This window comes from Protopterus annectens, chromosome 1.part1 (assembly GCF_019279795.1).
Source record: "Protopterus annectens isolate FY-2018-M chromosome 1.part1, PAN1.0, whole genome shotgun sequence".
Lineage (NCBI taxonomy): Eukaryota > Metazoa > Chordata > Ceratodontiformes > Protopteridae > Protopterus > Protopterus annectens.
In genome coordinates this window covers 1,574,282,805-1,574,298,616 of record NC_056726.1, presented here as the reverse complement: position 1 = coordinate 1,574,298,616, position 15,812 = coordinate 1,574,282,805, and positions in this window count along the sequence as shown.

Below are 15,812 nucleotides of genomic sequence, written 5' to 3'. Positions count from 1 at the left end.
TACTGACACTTTCAATGTGATCCTGTCCACAATGGATGTACAGTAGAAAATGGGCTGCTAGATAAATTCAGTAATATTAACAAGATACACTGTTTGCAACAAAGTCTAGATCCTAGCTGTTTTTTTTTGGGGGGGGGGTGGGCTTAGCAGTGCATAACCCTGCTCTAGCTAATGTCCCATCCCCTAGAAGTTGTTCCTTTCTTATGTACAGTTGTTGATAACTGTCTCAATGATTTTTATTACTGGAACGTCCAGTTAGGTTGTGGCTTATTTTCAATGGAGATCAATGGATAAAAGCAACAAATACATAAACAAGGAAAGCTATGTATTTCATTTTGTACAAACGATCAAAATTGCACACAGCAGTTCCTAACTAATGTTAACAACATAATTTGTTACAAAAACGATGTCCAGAAGTGATACTTTCACAGTATTATGTAAAATACAGAAACCATTAATTCAAATGTAGCATTTCTTTCAGAAGGTTACTCCAATGACATACAAGGGCTGAAATACATATGGTTATTTCAGTGGTTAAGAATATCATTTGTCAGACTTCAATGTGTTGTATAAATTCATCAGTTTCAGTTTCACCTTACAGCATTTTCTAAAGGCTAATACCATGACAGTGAAGAGTAACCATCCCCTCAGAAAATTGTCCTCAGAGTCTTTCAAAATGACCACAGTTTTATATTTTGTATAAATTAAATAAGGAATCGAGGAGCTATGGAAACAGTGAAGAGAGAGCTATAGAAGTTGAGGTGAATAACAATACAACCACCTCTAGTTTCAACATTAAAAGCAACATAATCACTATAAATTTAAAATAAAAATGTTAATCAGTTCAGTCTACTATTATCTATCAGAATCTCCACATTTGAAGAGTTCCTTATAAAATAGTAAACATTTGCTCAAAGTAGACCATATATGATGTGTGCTAAGAGAGAATATAATGAACTGTATATAAGTCTTCTTCTTCTTCTTTCGACTGCTCCCATTAGGGGTCGCCACAGCAGATCAACTGTTTCCATTTCTTCCTGTCCTCTGCATCTTGCTCTGTCACACCAACCGCCTGCATGTCCTTTCTCACCACATCCATAAACCTTATCTTAGGCCTCCCTCTTTTCCCGTTACCTGGCAGCTTCATCCTTAGCATCTTTTTCCCAATATACTCTGCATCCTTCCTCAGCACATGTCCAAACCAACATAATCTTGCCTCTCTGGCTTTGTCTCCAAACCTTCCAGCCTGGGCTGACCCTCTAATATACTTATTCCTAATCCTGTCCATCCTCATCACACCCAGTGCAAATCTTAACATCTTCATCTCTGCCACGTCAAGCTCTGACTCCTGCCTTTTTGTCAATGCCACTGTCTCCAACCCATATAACATAGCTGGTCTCACTACCCTCTTGTAGACCTTCCCTTTCACTCTTACTGGTACTCGTCTGTCACAAATCACTCCTGACACTCATCTTCACCCACTCCATCCTGCCTGTACTCTCTTCTTCACCTCTCTTCCATACTCACCATTACTCTGAACTGTTGATCCCAAATACTTAAACTCATCCACATTCGCCACCTCTACTCCCTGCATCCTCAGCATTCCTCTATCCTCCCTCTCATTCATACACATATATTCTGTCTTAGTCCTGCTGACCTTCATTCCTCTTCTCTCTAGAGCATATCTCCACCTCTCCAGGGTCTCCTCCACCTGTTCCCTACTCTCACTACAAATCACAATGTCATCTGCAAACATCATAGTCCACGGGGACTCCTGTCTGATCTCGTCTGTCAACCTGTCCATCACCATTGCAAATAAGAAAGGGTTCAGAGCTGATCCTTGATGTAATCCCACCTCCACCTTAAACGCATCTGTTACTCCCACCGCAGACCTCACTGCTGTCACACTACCCTCGTACATATCCTGTACCACTCTTACATACTTCTCTGACACTCCCGACTTCCTCATACAATACTACAACTCCTCTCTAGGCACCCTGTCATTTGCTTTCAATAAATCCACAAAGACACAATGCAACTCCTTCTGACATTCTCTGTACTTCTCCATCAACACTCTCAGAGCAAACATCGCATCTGTAGTGCTCTTTCCTGGCATGAAACCATACTGCTGATCACTAATCATCACCTCCCTTCTTAACCTAGCTTCCACTATTCTTTCCCATAACTTCATGCTGTGACTGATAAGTTTAATCCCTCTGTAGTTACTACAGCTCTGCACATCACCCTTATTCTTAAAAATTGGTACCAAAACACTTTTTCTCCAGTCCTCAGGCATCCCCTCACTTTCCAAGATTTCATTAAACAATCTAATTAAAAACTCCACTGCCATTTCACCTAAACACCTCCATGCTTCCACAGGTATGTCATCTGGACCAACAGCCTTTCCGTTCTTCATCCTCTTCATAGCTATCCTTACTTCCTCCTTGCTAATCCACTGCACATCATGATTCACTATCCGCACATCATTCAACTTTCTCTCCCTCTCATTCTCTTCATTCATCAGCCCCTCAAAGTACTCTTTCCATCTGCTCAATGCACTCTCCTTGCTTGTGAGTACGTAAGTATAAACTACTAATTATATTAGGAAGATAAACTATTTTCTCCAGTTAAGAATGACAAAATGTGTCAGGTTTCTTTTATTATTTGCTATGCTAAATCAACTGCATATGCCACCAAGTGTTTGTGTGGTGCATTTTATCTGTCTTAGGCAACTAACTCTGTTAAAGTTAGGATGAATTAGCTTTTTTCTGGATTTTGAGGTCACACAGACACAGGAAATGCAGTGGCAGAATGACTTACATGGATCTTGAAGACATTCCCTTGGAAATTAACTGGGCGAGATAGAAGGATTTCTTCAGTATGGTGGAAAATCATGATCAAATGAGAGAATTTTTGTCAGTTCACAGGTTTATTACAACCATATCTGTTTGAAGAAGAATACACACCAGGATAAGATTAGCAATTAGTACTACCATCATAACTTGTGCTGTACTTAAAATTCTGTTCAGCTGCCTCAGCTTGGGCCTTCTGGGTCTCACTCACTTCAGGCCTACCTCACAGAACCTATTAGATTAGCTGAGGATCTCAGGGGTTTTATAAGATCTGGGCAGCTGAGTCCTCGTAGGACTCCTGCTCCTCAGAAACTTCTCCTGGCAAGATGAAGAGGGATTATGTCCCCAGGAAACCAAACAATCTCTATAAAGTCATGGATTCTAATAAGCACCTATTTAAAAATCCTATAGCAAATCATGAGGTGGTTTCCTCAAGACCCAAGGGAGTCTAATTAGTGCCTCTAGAAATCCCTTCCCTAAGGAAAAGAGGGCAGAATCCTGGATAGATTTGGAAAATAGTTTATAAATCAGCTCTCCTAGCAATAAGAGCTTTAAATTGCCAGTTTCATATGGTCAAACTCCAGGAAGTCCTCCTGGACCAGATGTAGCTAAAACTGGAGGGGATGGAAGACTGAGCCCTCTGGAAGGAATTGTTGGAACTCTGCAACTCCTGTTCTCAAATCGCAAAACATTCTTTGTACTGTGACTCTGATGCTTTAGAAGCATCAAGCAGGGCAGCTACCTCCTGATCTATCATCAGGAGACATGCTTAGTTAAGGGATCAGTGTCTTCCTGATCATGTTAAATCAGAAATACTGGATGCGTCTCTTGACAAGGAATTTTTGTTTGGACCCAGGACTCAAGCAACATTTAAAATACTGGAGGACAAAGATAATCACTTTAGACTATTAAGGACTTTCAGTAGGTACAGCCCATGATGTTCAATAGAATTTACCGTACTAAGTTCTGCTCCTTTCCTGCTTACCAACCTAGGCAGAGAGGGAGGAGGACCAGGAAAGAGAGAGAGAGAACGCATAAACCACAAAGATGTGGCAAACTGACCAAGAATCTGAGCCTGCTGGACTGCACCCCATGTCTTCAGTAGGAAGCAGACATGACTCAGCAGAGCACCTCCCTGTCTGCCTTCATTAAGCCCCACCCCACCCCAGATACTCCCTCTCCAAAAAAGCTAGAAGACCTACTACCTTTTTCTAAACAGGTGGCAAGACATAACCCAGGACAAATGGGTGCTCCATATCATAATAACAAAGTTAAAATTCCAGTTTGCTTCCTTCCCAAGACATGTAGGCATCACTTCTGTCTCCAAAGGACAGCCCAAGGATGCTCAGGTCCAAGTCAAGTTCTTACTTGGACAGGAGTGTGTAGAACCTGTCTCTCTATGAGAAACAAAAACAGGGTACTTTTCAAGATTTTTCCTAATACCAAGAAGAGGATACAGAGACTAGTCCTGGACTTCATCATCATCAGCAACAGCAATGCCATTGTTTCCATTTCTACACTGGGTCAGGGTGTCTTATCAACTGATGCTATTTCTCTATGTTGAGTGCCGCTCTTCTACCTTCTTTGACACACAATAAATCCATCTCTTTGTTGGATGCCCCTTGTTTCCTCTTGTCCTCTTTCTGGCTGCCCTAACTCTTCTTTACCACATTTCCTTCTGCTTTCCTGCATCTGTGCCTGAACCACCATAATCTGTTCTCTTTGCCCTTCTTTGCAATCGGTGGGTTGGTTGTCTTGCATCCTGATCTGAATCTGATCTACTCATCACCCATCTTACTTTCTACTAATCTGTGTCTTTATTTGACAATCACCCTTTCCAGTGCTTTCATGCAGTGAGACAGGAGTTTGATATGCCTGCACTGTCCACATTTGCAAATGTCTCCTTTGTTCTTTTACACACTGGCACCAAGATGCTTATTGTCCAGTCATCCAGAATACACATTTCTCTCCACACTGCTATGATGACCCTCAGAGGCCACTTCTCCCCTAACTTCTCCAACAGCTTGATTCTATCTTCAGTCACCTCATCTGAGTCGACTGCTTTCCCTAACTTCAGTTTCCTTGGTGCTGTTCTTATTTCTTATATGGCAGCTCTTTTTCCTTTTCATCTCAGGCTATATCTGGGGCAGTACAGCTTCTGTGGGGTTTTCTTCATTCAGAAGCTGCTGCAAGTGCTCCTTCCATCTGCCTTTGATGTCCTGTGGACTGGTGCACAAGCTGATGCTGGCATCCTTTATGTAGTGTATCTGATGACTATCTTCTTTATCTTTCTGTCTATGCCTTGGATCCTGATAGTTTCTTTGTGTCATCTGCTGACTCACTTTCCAGTAGCCTTGATCTTTGCTACTGTGACTGCTGTCTTAGCCTTTTTGTTAGCCAAACGGTATAGTTTCTTAGCCTGATCCATGTTTTCTATCTTCCACTTTCCTGCGCTACATTTTTATTTTGATAACTTTCTGAACTTCTGCATTACACCACCAGCCGTCCTTATATGTATCTTATTTTCATACTTTGCTTGGCCACATTTCTGTTTTACTGACCTCGCATATACTGTTTTGATATTCTGGTGTTCTTCTTCAAGTCAGTCTATTTCCTCTTCTTCCAGAGGTTCTAAAAGACTGAATATTTCCTTGAAATTTTGTGCTTTCACTCCAGTCAACTTCTAGGTATTTAGTCTAGTCTTTGTTAACCTTAGGACCTTCTCTGACCACTGCTTGCAGAAAATTGTGGTGTCCACTGGTTTATGCTGTGGACTGACTGTTTCACTGGGGATGACTTTGAAATCTCTGATTCTACCCCAATGCCCTTTCCTTTCTAGAAAGAATCTCTACTGCCCTAGACACAGCCTATGATGAGAGCTGAAAAGGAGCTCACCCTACAAGTAAGAACAGCACTAAGAAAAATGAAGTCAGGGAAAGCAGCAGGGTCAGATGAGGTCACAGCAGCTATGATAACGATGCTGGGTGAGATAGGGGAGAAATGGCTCCTGAGGGTACTCATAGCATTGTGGAGAGAAAGGCATATCTCAGAATACTGGAGAATAACAATACTTGTGCCAGTGTACAAGAATAAAGGGGACAGCCACAACTGTGGGCAGTAGAGAGGCATCGAAGTCCTGTCACATTGCATGAACGTTCTGGAGAGAGTGATTGATAAATGGATATGCAGAGTAGTAGAAAGAGGTGAGCAGTTCAGATTCAGGTCAGGATGCAGCACAGCTGACCCAATGTTTGCAGTGAGACAGATAGTTGAGAAGAAGTTAGAGATGAGGAAAGAGTCCAACTGGGCATTCCTAGATTTGGAGAAAGCATATGACAAGGTAACAAGAAAGCTGATCTGGGCAGTACTACAGTGGTTTGAAGTCGCAAAAGCACTGGTAGAAGTAGTGCAGGCTATGTACAAGGACCCGATGAATCAAGTACGAACAGTGTTCAGCCTCACAGAGGGGTTCCCAGTGGGAATGGGTGTACACCAGGGTGCATCTCTTAGCCCTCTGCTGTTCATACTGCTTATGGACTACATTAGCAAACAGGTCTGAGGGGACAGATCAACAAAGTTGCTGTATGCAGCTGACGTGGCATTACAGGCAGACTCTCAGCAAGAACTTCAACAAAGGATAGGGGAATCAGCTTCACTGATTGCCATTTTGGTCATGGCAGCATTGGTTCCCTCTGTTACGCAACATTGGCAGACAAGAACATTTGCTGCTCCACAGGAGGTAGATCTCTCGAAGCAGAACAAAGGAGTCACCATACACCCCAACTTGCACACCCTGAAGCTGGTAGCCTAGATTATATCATCCTTATTCATCAGGGCCAGCTCTTAGACAAGAACATTTTATGCATTCTAAAAGAAGCCATAAAATCTCATCATAGGAAATCATACATATGAAAATGGAAAGGATTTTCTGTTTCGTGCCAGATCAAGGGACAACAACCTTTACTAGCTAATATTTCCTTAGTCTTGAACTACCTGGCTTCTCTTACTCCTCCTTCAGAATTCATGCCTCTGCCATCTCTTCCTGCCTGCACATGCAACACCTCTGTTTTTCCAGCCTTTGATGAAACAGTTCCTCAAGGGCATCATTTAACCCCCCCCCCCCCCGGCGCTGAGAGCTCCTGCTCCTTCTAATGATTTCAAATTTGTTTTGGAGAGACTCACTCTGTCCCCTTTTGAACCAGCAGCCTCTGCAAAGATCAAACTTTTATCATGGAAAACAATGTTTCTAGTAGACATCCCCTCAGCAAGGAGAATCTCATAGTTACAGGCACTGATGTGAAAGGAGCCCTTCTTCAGATTTCACCCAGACAGTGTCTCTAAAGACTAACCCCACGTTTATAGGTTCATAGGTTCATACTAGGCTATCTGCCCTAGGGCATTTATAAGCCTAGCCAGAATGTGTTTGGCTTTCACCACCCATTTTAAATTAATTTTGCTATGCCCTTTTTTTGAGGTTAGTATACTGTGCCTCTGTCTAACAGTGACACAGAAGTCATACCCGGGGTAAACCTACGATCTCCCATCCACTCATCAAGATTCCTCTTGAAGAGAGTCAATGACGGACTCTGCCTAACCTGGACTGGGATTTTATTCCAGAGTGAAGGGAGCCTCTGGGTTATGAATCTGTCCCTCCAGCATGTCCTATTTATTTCAGTGCTGAGGTTCAAGTCTCGAGCATGTAGCTCGATAGGATTTGGATTTTCTGAGGTGCAGCATGTCCATTAATTCCGGGTTGGACATGGCTTTATACGTCAGGCACAGATCGCCTCTGAACAGGCGGTATGCCACTGAGTAGAGCTGGAGTTTCTTTAACCGGGCAGCATATGGCATCTGTTTGAGCCCTTTGATCCTCTTGGTGAGGTACTTTTGGGGTCTTTCCAGTTGCTGCAGGTGTCTGGTAAGGTACATCCCAAAAGGGCATTGTACTCAATTATGGGCCTGATGAGGGATGAGTAAAGAGGCACGATGACCTCCCCTGATCTAGATGTGAATCCCTTCATGATTAGGTGGGCTATATAAAATGTTTTTCCAACCACTTTGGCCACGTGGTTGTCAAATGAGAGGTTGCTATCAACTTGGGTCCCCAGGTCCCTAATTACTTCTTCTGTACTTAATGGATTACCACCTATGTGGTAATTTGTGGGCACTTTGTTTTTGCCAAAGGGGATGACTATACACTTTTGGCGTTTAGCTTGAGGCCATGGCTCTGGCACCAGTTGTCTGTTTCTATGAGGCCCTTTTGGAGGATGCTTGTGTCGGCTGGAGAGTCGATTATGGTGCCCAGTTTGCAGTCATCTGCGAACTTGGTCAGCCACAGTCCTTCCATGTTGGCCTGTACCTCTGAGAAATATATACTGAACAAGAGAGGTCCCAGGACTGAGCCTTGTGGGATGCCACTTGTAACTGGTTTGGAGTCAGACATGGCTCCAGCAATTCTAACCATGTGGGTTCTGTCCTTGAGCCAGTTTGCAACCCATCTAGTGACATAGGGGTTTATATTTAAGCTGGTGAGCTTATCTATAATGCCCGAGTAGGGTATTGTATCGAAGGCTTTTGTGAGGTCCAGGTAGGCTGTGTGGACCACCTTCCCCTCGTCAATGGCCTTGGTGACTGTTTCAAAGAAATTAACCAGGTTTAAGAGGCAGGATCTGCCCTTAACAAAGCCGAACTGGGTAGGATCCAGTGTCTGTAGGTCCCCAATATCTTTATTTATGAGGTCCATGATTATCCTTTCCATAGCTTTGCAGACCAAGCTAATCAGGCTTATGGGGCGATAGTTTCCAGGATCCGTTGAGGCACCACCTTTGTGGAGAGGGACCACAGTTGCTGTACGCCACTCTTTGGGTACATATCCTGTAGTAAGGCTGAGATTGAACAGTAGTTTTATGTTTGGGTTTAGCTCTTCTTGGAGTTCATGTAGGACGCAGCCCGGGACACCGTCTGGTCCCATTGATGCTGTGTTTTTTGCTTTGGAGAGGCGGCTCTTACCTGAGCATCCGAGATGTCAGGGGGGCAGCACTCTGCTGGGATAGATATTTGCCCTTTTGGTGGGGGGGGGAGTTTGCGCTGAACCTGTCAGCTAGGATGTTGGCAATATCTGTGGGTTCGGTGTATTTTTTGTCATTTTGGACTAATTCTGAGCATATCTGGGAATTACCACCCAGGTTCCTAACATAACTAAAGAAAGCCTTGTGATTATCCTTAGTGTCCTGTGCAATTTTTCTCTCGAAGCTGGCCTTAGACGATTTTATGAGTGCCCGTAGTTTTTTGCTAATAGTGATCAGAGATGCCTTCCCTTTTTGGAATTTTGCTCTATCATTTAGTAGCTTCCTCCTTCTATTGTATAGCTTGTTTATGGCTGGGGTCCACCCGACAGGACGTCTGCCTTTGGAGGATTGGGTCTTGGTTTTATTTGGGATCGCATGATCCATGCATTCCTGAAGGTGTTCATAGAATGTGTTTATTAAGGATTCTGCGGTCTGGGCCGTATTTTCCACAGGCCCGGGGGCTTTGAAGGATTCCACCTCAGTTTTGAGGAGTGTGAAATTTGCTTTAGAGAAGTTTTTCACTGTGGTTTTCTGGGCAGGGAGTGGTGTCGGGATGTGAACATCCAGTGAGATTAGTTTATGGTCTGATCTTACCAGAGAGGGATACACTTCTGGTCTGGAGCATAGTGTCCCCATGTTGGTGATGATCGGGTCCAGTATGTTTTCCCCTCTTGTGGGAGTGGCAACAAGTTGTTCCATAGCATTTGAATTTATAAATTCTAGGAACCTTTGAGCTAGGGTGTTGGAGCTAGAGTAATGCTCCCAGTCTATGTTTGGGTAGTTGAAGTCGCCCAATATAATGGTGTTTGGAGAGACCTTCATATTTTCCAGTGTTCTCATGAAGGCCGAGTGGGGTTCCTGAGTTAGGGAGTGTGGTCTGTAGCAGGCTATAAACTGGAAGGCAGTTTTACCCACTGTTAGTTGCACATGGATAGTCTCTGATGCTTCGTGCTGTGCCACCAACCTGGAGGTGTGGGTATCTTTGACGAATATTGATACTCCCCCTCCTTTTGTGGGTCAGTCCAAGTTTTGGGGCCGAAAAGCATGGTATGAGGTATAACCTGGTAGTGCTGGGGTGCTCTTGGGATCCTTGAACCAGGTTTCTGTTACTGCACAGATATTGATTTTCTCCATGCTAAGGAGAGTTTCGAGTGCGTGCATCTTGAGGTTTAGACTTCTGGCGTTGAGTAGCATTACTCTTAGTTTCTTATCCCTTGTGATACCTATGGAGGTGGGTTTGTCTTTTGAGCCTTGCCTAAAAAAGGCACTATGGGGGTAGCAAGAGCCTTTGCCAATATCCGAAAGCCCAGGGGTGACAGGTGCAGGCCATCCCTAGCGAAGCATCGTGGCTTGTCGAGCATGTCATCCCAGGCTGACAGGCATTGGATCCCCTTTGAATGACACCAATAATTAAGCCAATTGTTGAAATTGATCATCTTGTCTTCATATTGTGGCATCATTCTTGGTGAGGGTAAGATGCTACTCAAGGTCAGGGTCATACCAGCCTGGGCCACATGCTCAGAGAGCTCCTCTATGTCTCTTTTCATGTAGTCCAGGGTACGTCTCAGGTCATTCACACCAGCATGGACAATGACTGAGTCATATTTGTACTTGCCTTGGAGTGACCTGAGTGCTTGTGTTATGTAGCGGATCCTAGCGCCCGACAGGCAGCTCACCGTGACCTTCTCCTTGTTCAGCCTGGTGAGCGGGACGTCAGTGTGCCTGATGATAGAGTCACCTATTACAAGTGTATCAGGTGTGTTGTTTAGCCTTAAGGGCTGTGACTGTTCAGCACACTGGCTTTGTGAGATATGTGTTGCACGTGTTTTGTTTTGGGGTAGTGGTTGCTTGGGTGTCTGCTTTGGAGGTCTCTGCTGCTTAGGCAGATTTTTATTTAGAGCCTCCGAGTATGTTTTTGTGTGTTTATGTGTTTGGTCTGCTGTCGTGGTAGGTCTATGTGAGACTGGAATTGTACTGAGTGTGGTTTCCTTCTCCTCCTGACTGGTTACGCCAGTACTGAGTTGAGAGAGCTTAGCCTCCAGTTTGGCTATATGGATGCATCTCTCACATGTGTTGGAATTTATTGGGAGGAGGAGAGGGTTGCCTGTGTACATGAGGCAGTTGTAACATTGCCTCAAGATTCCCAGATTCACCAGCTGGACCGGAGAGAAGATTGACAACTGACCTTTGGACATGCTAGAATAGTATTGGGAATTCCTTTATAATTGAAAAAAAGGGCCAATGGGGAACAAGGTACTCAAGAGGACTTTGTGAGAGTGTAGTGCTTTTAATTTTTTAGTGCTGACTTATATAATTGCTTTAGTGAGCAAGTGCCTTTAGTGAGCAAGTGCCAGGTAACTTAAATGCAATGTGTTACAGGTAACTTAAATGCAAAAATGACAAACAGTAACTTTCTTTTAAGTGAAACAAGGAAATGAGTACAGTAAGCAATGCAGATGTCACTAGGGATCCACAGAAGCGCTGAAAAGCCATGGTATGAACTCTCCCTGAATCAAACTGTACACATCCATACTTTTTTCTCCAAACCCACAAAACATTGGGGAGAAAACCTTGCTTTCTTTAGATTTACACATGCAGCTCAGGTTTTACTTGGACAAGACAAAAAACTTCAGGAAGTCAAATCAGTTTTTTGTAGTCTTTGCTCCTAATAATGTGAACAAACCAGTTATCGAACTGTCTCTAATTGGATCACTAAAGGCATTTGCTTTAGCAACTTGCACCATGGCAAAAAAATGACAAACCAAATTAGAACCGATTCCATGAGAGCCACAGCCATTACACTTGACTGTATCAGAGGAGTGTCAGGCAAAGAAATCCTTGAAGCAAGACACATGGCTTTCATTTCACAGCTTTACCGAGCACTGCAACCTGTTGGGTTCAGCTCTGTAGTTCTGCAGGGGCTTCTATCATCTTTTTGACTCCATCTTCCCAAGCACTCATGCTGCCTTGCGAATCTCCCAATGACATATTACAGCCAGCAGCAGTAAAACACAACAAATACAGTACAGTTGTGTCAATTTACAATAACTGTAGATGTTCGAGTGTCTTCATAGTTGAACTAGCCTTTCTCTCTCTCATTCTCGGTCTTCGTTGTTATTGGTTGGGGCGGACATCCCCTTTTTTCCTCTCCATCCAAATTACCCTGCAGGTCTGCATTACCATAAACCTACTGGGAACCATGTTGGTGGGTTATGCTCCAGCCTAGGTCTTGGAGAGAGGGGCTGCTGTCATGTCAGGGCAAGAAAGACCTGAGAATATGGTACTTACAAATTATGCTTATACCCTGATGTGTTGACATCAGAAAATAGGACATCTACCAGACCTGAAGGAGGAGATTAATTTTCCGGAATTAGGACTTACCAAAGGCATCCACAGCAGGAAAATCAAAGTGAGTTATTACTGCAACATTGAAGGTACTCAAACATTTACATTTATGGTAAGTAGACACGACTGTGCTTTGCTCCAATTTGTGATCCCTTTGATCAGAAATGATCACAATAGATACTTACATAAGTACCAAATAAGTTGCTGCCAAGGTTTTATCTTTCTGCAGCACTGAGGTCAGAGAAGATTAATTTGATATGTTTGATAATGGCTTCATGTCCATGTTTCTTTAAAGTCGTTTGAATGATTCTGCCTTCCTTAGAAGTAGAAATGGAAGTGAAGGCTTTACACTTGTAAGGACATTTGCTGATATCTTTCAGAGTTCGCCTTTTTTATTTTGACTGCTTTATCTCTTTTCTCCTGGTGCTCATCAGACTTCCTGTTCTTAATCATAACAAGATCACAGCTGAAATTATGAGAAAGCAGTTAACTGTGACAGAAACAAAGAACCACAGATTGCCACAGTCACAATTACCTTCAAAGCTTCTTTACAAGCACGCTTCTTATCTACAGACAGATGTGCAAATGTTCATCCAGTATAGCACTTACTCATGGGAACAACCATCTTGTAATAAATAGTCCATGCCTTTGTGGGCTTCCTGACACAGGGTGTTTTAATCTGTATTTTTTTAATTTATTATTGGCACAACTACCTGTATATTTCCCTATGATTTTCAAGTTAAACATACATTGTAAAGTGCAGAATGATATTTATGGTAAACTGGTGAAACTGCTACATAGTTGCAATATTGTCTGGTAATAGGATATTCTAACTAGTTATATTGACTGCTGCTGAATAAGATAGGTTGCAGAATCTGAATGTATTTCTTTTGATGACTTCTAATAGGCTATGCTCACTTACTCTGCTTTCTGTGCAATATTTATGATGGTTGTGCTTATTTTGATGTCCTTATTTCATTGCTTTTAGTCTTACATTCTTTCCTTTTGCCTTCTTTGCAACATTTAGAGACACTGAGTACCTGATCGCCTTGCCCCCCCCCCCCCCACACTTGTGTGAGCAAGGAATCCTCTCACTCCAGCTAAAAGCAAAGAAAACTCTAACCAGCAATCATCCAAAAATAGACTGCAGCCTCAGGTTTAACTCCAGGAACCTTGTTGTTGCCACTTGTGTAGTGTAGGTGCCAGCTTTTGTGACTACTGTTAAGCCTTGTTAAAATCTGTTACAGTCAGCTTGAGTGCATACCCCAGGGGCAACAGCTGCAAACCTTTTTCCTCTTAGCCCACCCCCACCATTTCATCCGTTTCACTGTTGATAGTTTGTTTTATGTTAAGGTATTGATTGTTTCTTACAGTTGCTGTGGGTGCAGCCCCGCTCCATTCGCCCTCGCTATGCTTGGGCTCACTTCGCTCACCTCCCACCCACCCCCCCATATCATTTCCTTTATACCTAACCACCTGTTTCCTCCTACCCAAACACTCCTCCCCTTCCTGTTCCTCACAAACACTCTAGCCTACTTCCTGCCTCCAACATAGAATCCCTACCTCCACCACCACCTCCCTATACACACCACCCTATAACCATTAACTATTACCTATAATTAATATTTTTAACTGCAGTAAATATGCATATCTGAACATAGTACAAATAAATTGACAATATATAATTCCCATTCACCTTATCCATAGTCAAGAACATCATTACAGATAAAGTAGCAAGTATCCTCCCTGTATTTACTAATTCACTATCTCTGCTACCCTCTCTTAACTAAAGGATACCAATTACCTGACCAATACTTCTTGCCCATACTGCAGCTCCCTAACACATAAAATGATAGCTCTTGCACTGGCCATACTCTCCATCATTTTTCTGTAGCCGTATACCCAGCATTACCTGATGCTTATATAGCTCCTAAGTCCCTAACATCACTTTAACTTGCAGCTACAGACAACTCCCATTAGCAAGTCTTACACTCTCATTCACCTATCACTTAAAATCTCTTACCCCTCTTAACAATAAACTCCCACATACACCTAATATTGCGCCTTTAATACAACACCAATCTCACTCATTCATAGATAGTACCCTTGCATGTAACACATTTTTTCTGAAACTAGATAACATGGGTTACACATATCCAACCCAACTACTAAAAACATCATTCTACCCATTAATAATCTTCACCCTACTCCTAATTTCCATCCTGTCCTCCTACCACACTCAGCTTCATAACCATACCCCATCCCCTTGGCAAACTGATTCCACAGCCAACACCACCAAACTAAAAAACTTCCCTATATCACCATGTGACCTTACCCCCCCAACCTTTCTCTTACTTATGCATTAAACTGAAAATCAAAACTAACCCCCTCTCTTCTCAAAGACAAACTAAAATAATTCACAAATTGACCAAACTGTCTATACCTACTCCATAAACTCACTTGCAGTGGTGATATACATTCCAATCCAGGACCCAAAACATCAGTCAGCCCAAACTTAAATCAGCTAAATCCCCTACACCACAGACCTACATCAGCTCTCCTCTTCTTAAACATTAATGTAAGAAGTATACTTAACAAAATTCATGACCTTCATGCCCTGCTAGCTCTATACAAACCAGATATTGCTGTGTTAACTGAAACATGGCTCAAACCACATCACAATAATGAGATTACTGTCCCGGGTTACAACATTATCTGAAGAGACAGATCAGAGAAAAAGGGCGGAGGTGTTGCAATATTATTAAAAAATCATCTTGCCTTAGAACAACTAGATTACAATACCCATAAATTCAAAAATACAGAACTAATCCTTGCCAAATTAAAAATAAGTTCCAACAAACACATAAATATAATTATTGCATGTGGCTATATACCACCAGACAATAACATCACTGTAATGGAAAGCCTGCTTAACTGGCCCTCCAGCTCCCTTCCACATGAAACCATACTATTAGGAGACTTCAATATTGACTGGCTTCACTGCTCCAGCCATAATCCCTCTGTCTTCCTAAACCTCCACAGGTTTACCCAAACTATAACCAACCCCACTCGAATTGGCAAAACTTCCAAACGTCAGTCCATCTTAGACTGGATCCTGGTATCTGACCCCGCTCTTGCACAGCAATCTGGTTGTCTTCCAGATACCCTACGTGACTATCATCCAACCTACCTAATTAGGAACAGATCCCAAACCATCAACCAACCTATCCTCAGAGTAGTTAGAAACAAAAAAAAACTTTATAGCTACTGATCTCATCAATACTCTAAAAAGCTGTAACTGGACCCCCCTAAAATATCTACCTCTAGACGATGCCATTGAGTACTTTAACACAACCTTCATAAAAATCTTAAACCATCATGCACTCCCTAGAACCATTAAAATAAAAACTAATACAGTACCTCCAGAATAACAACCTACTCTCCATATCCCAGCATGGCTTTAGACCTTCCCATAGCACCACAACAGCACTATCATTCACCAACATAGTTAACCACCACAGAAACAAGGGTCTATTTGTTTCTTCCA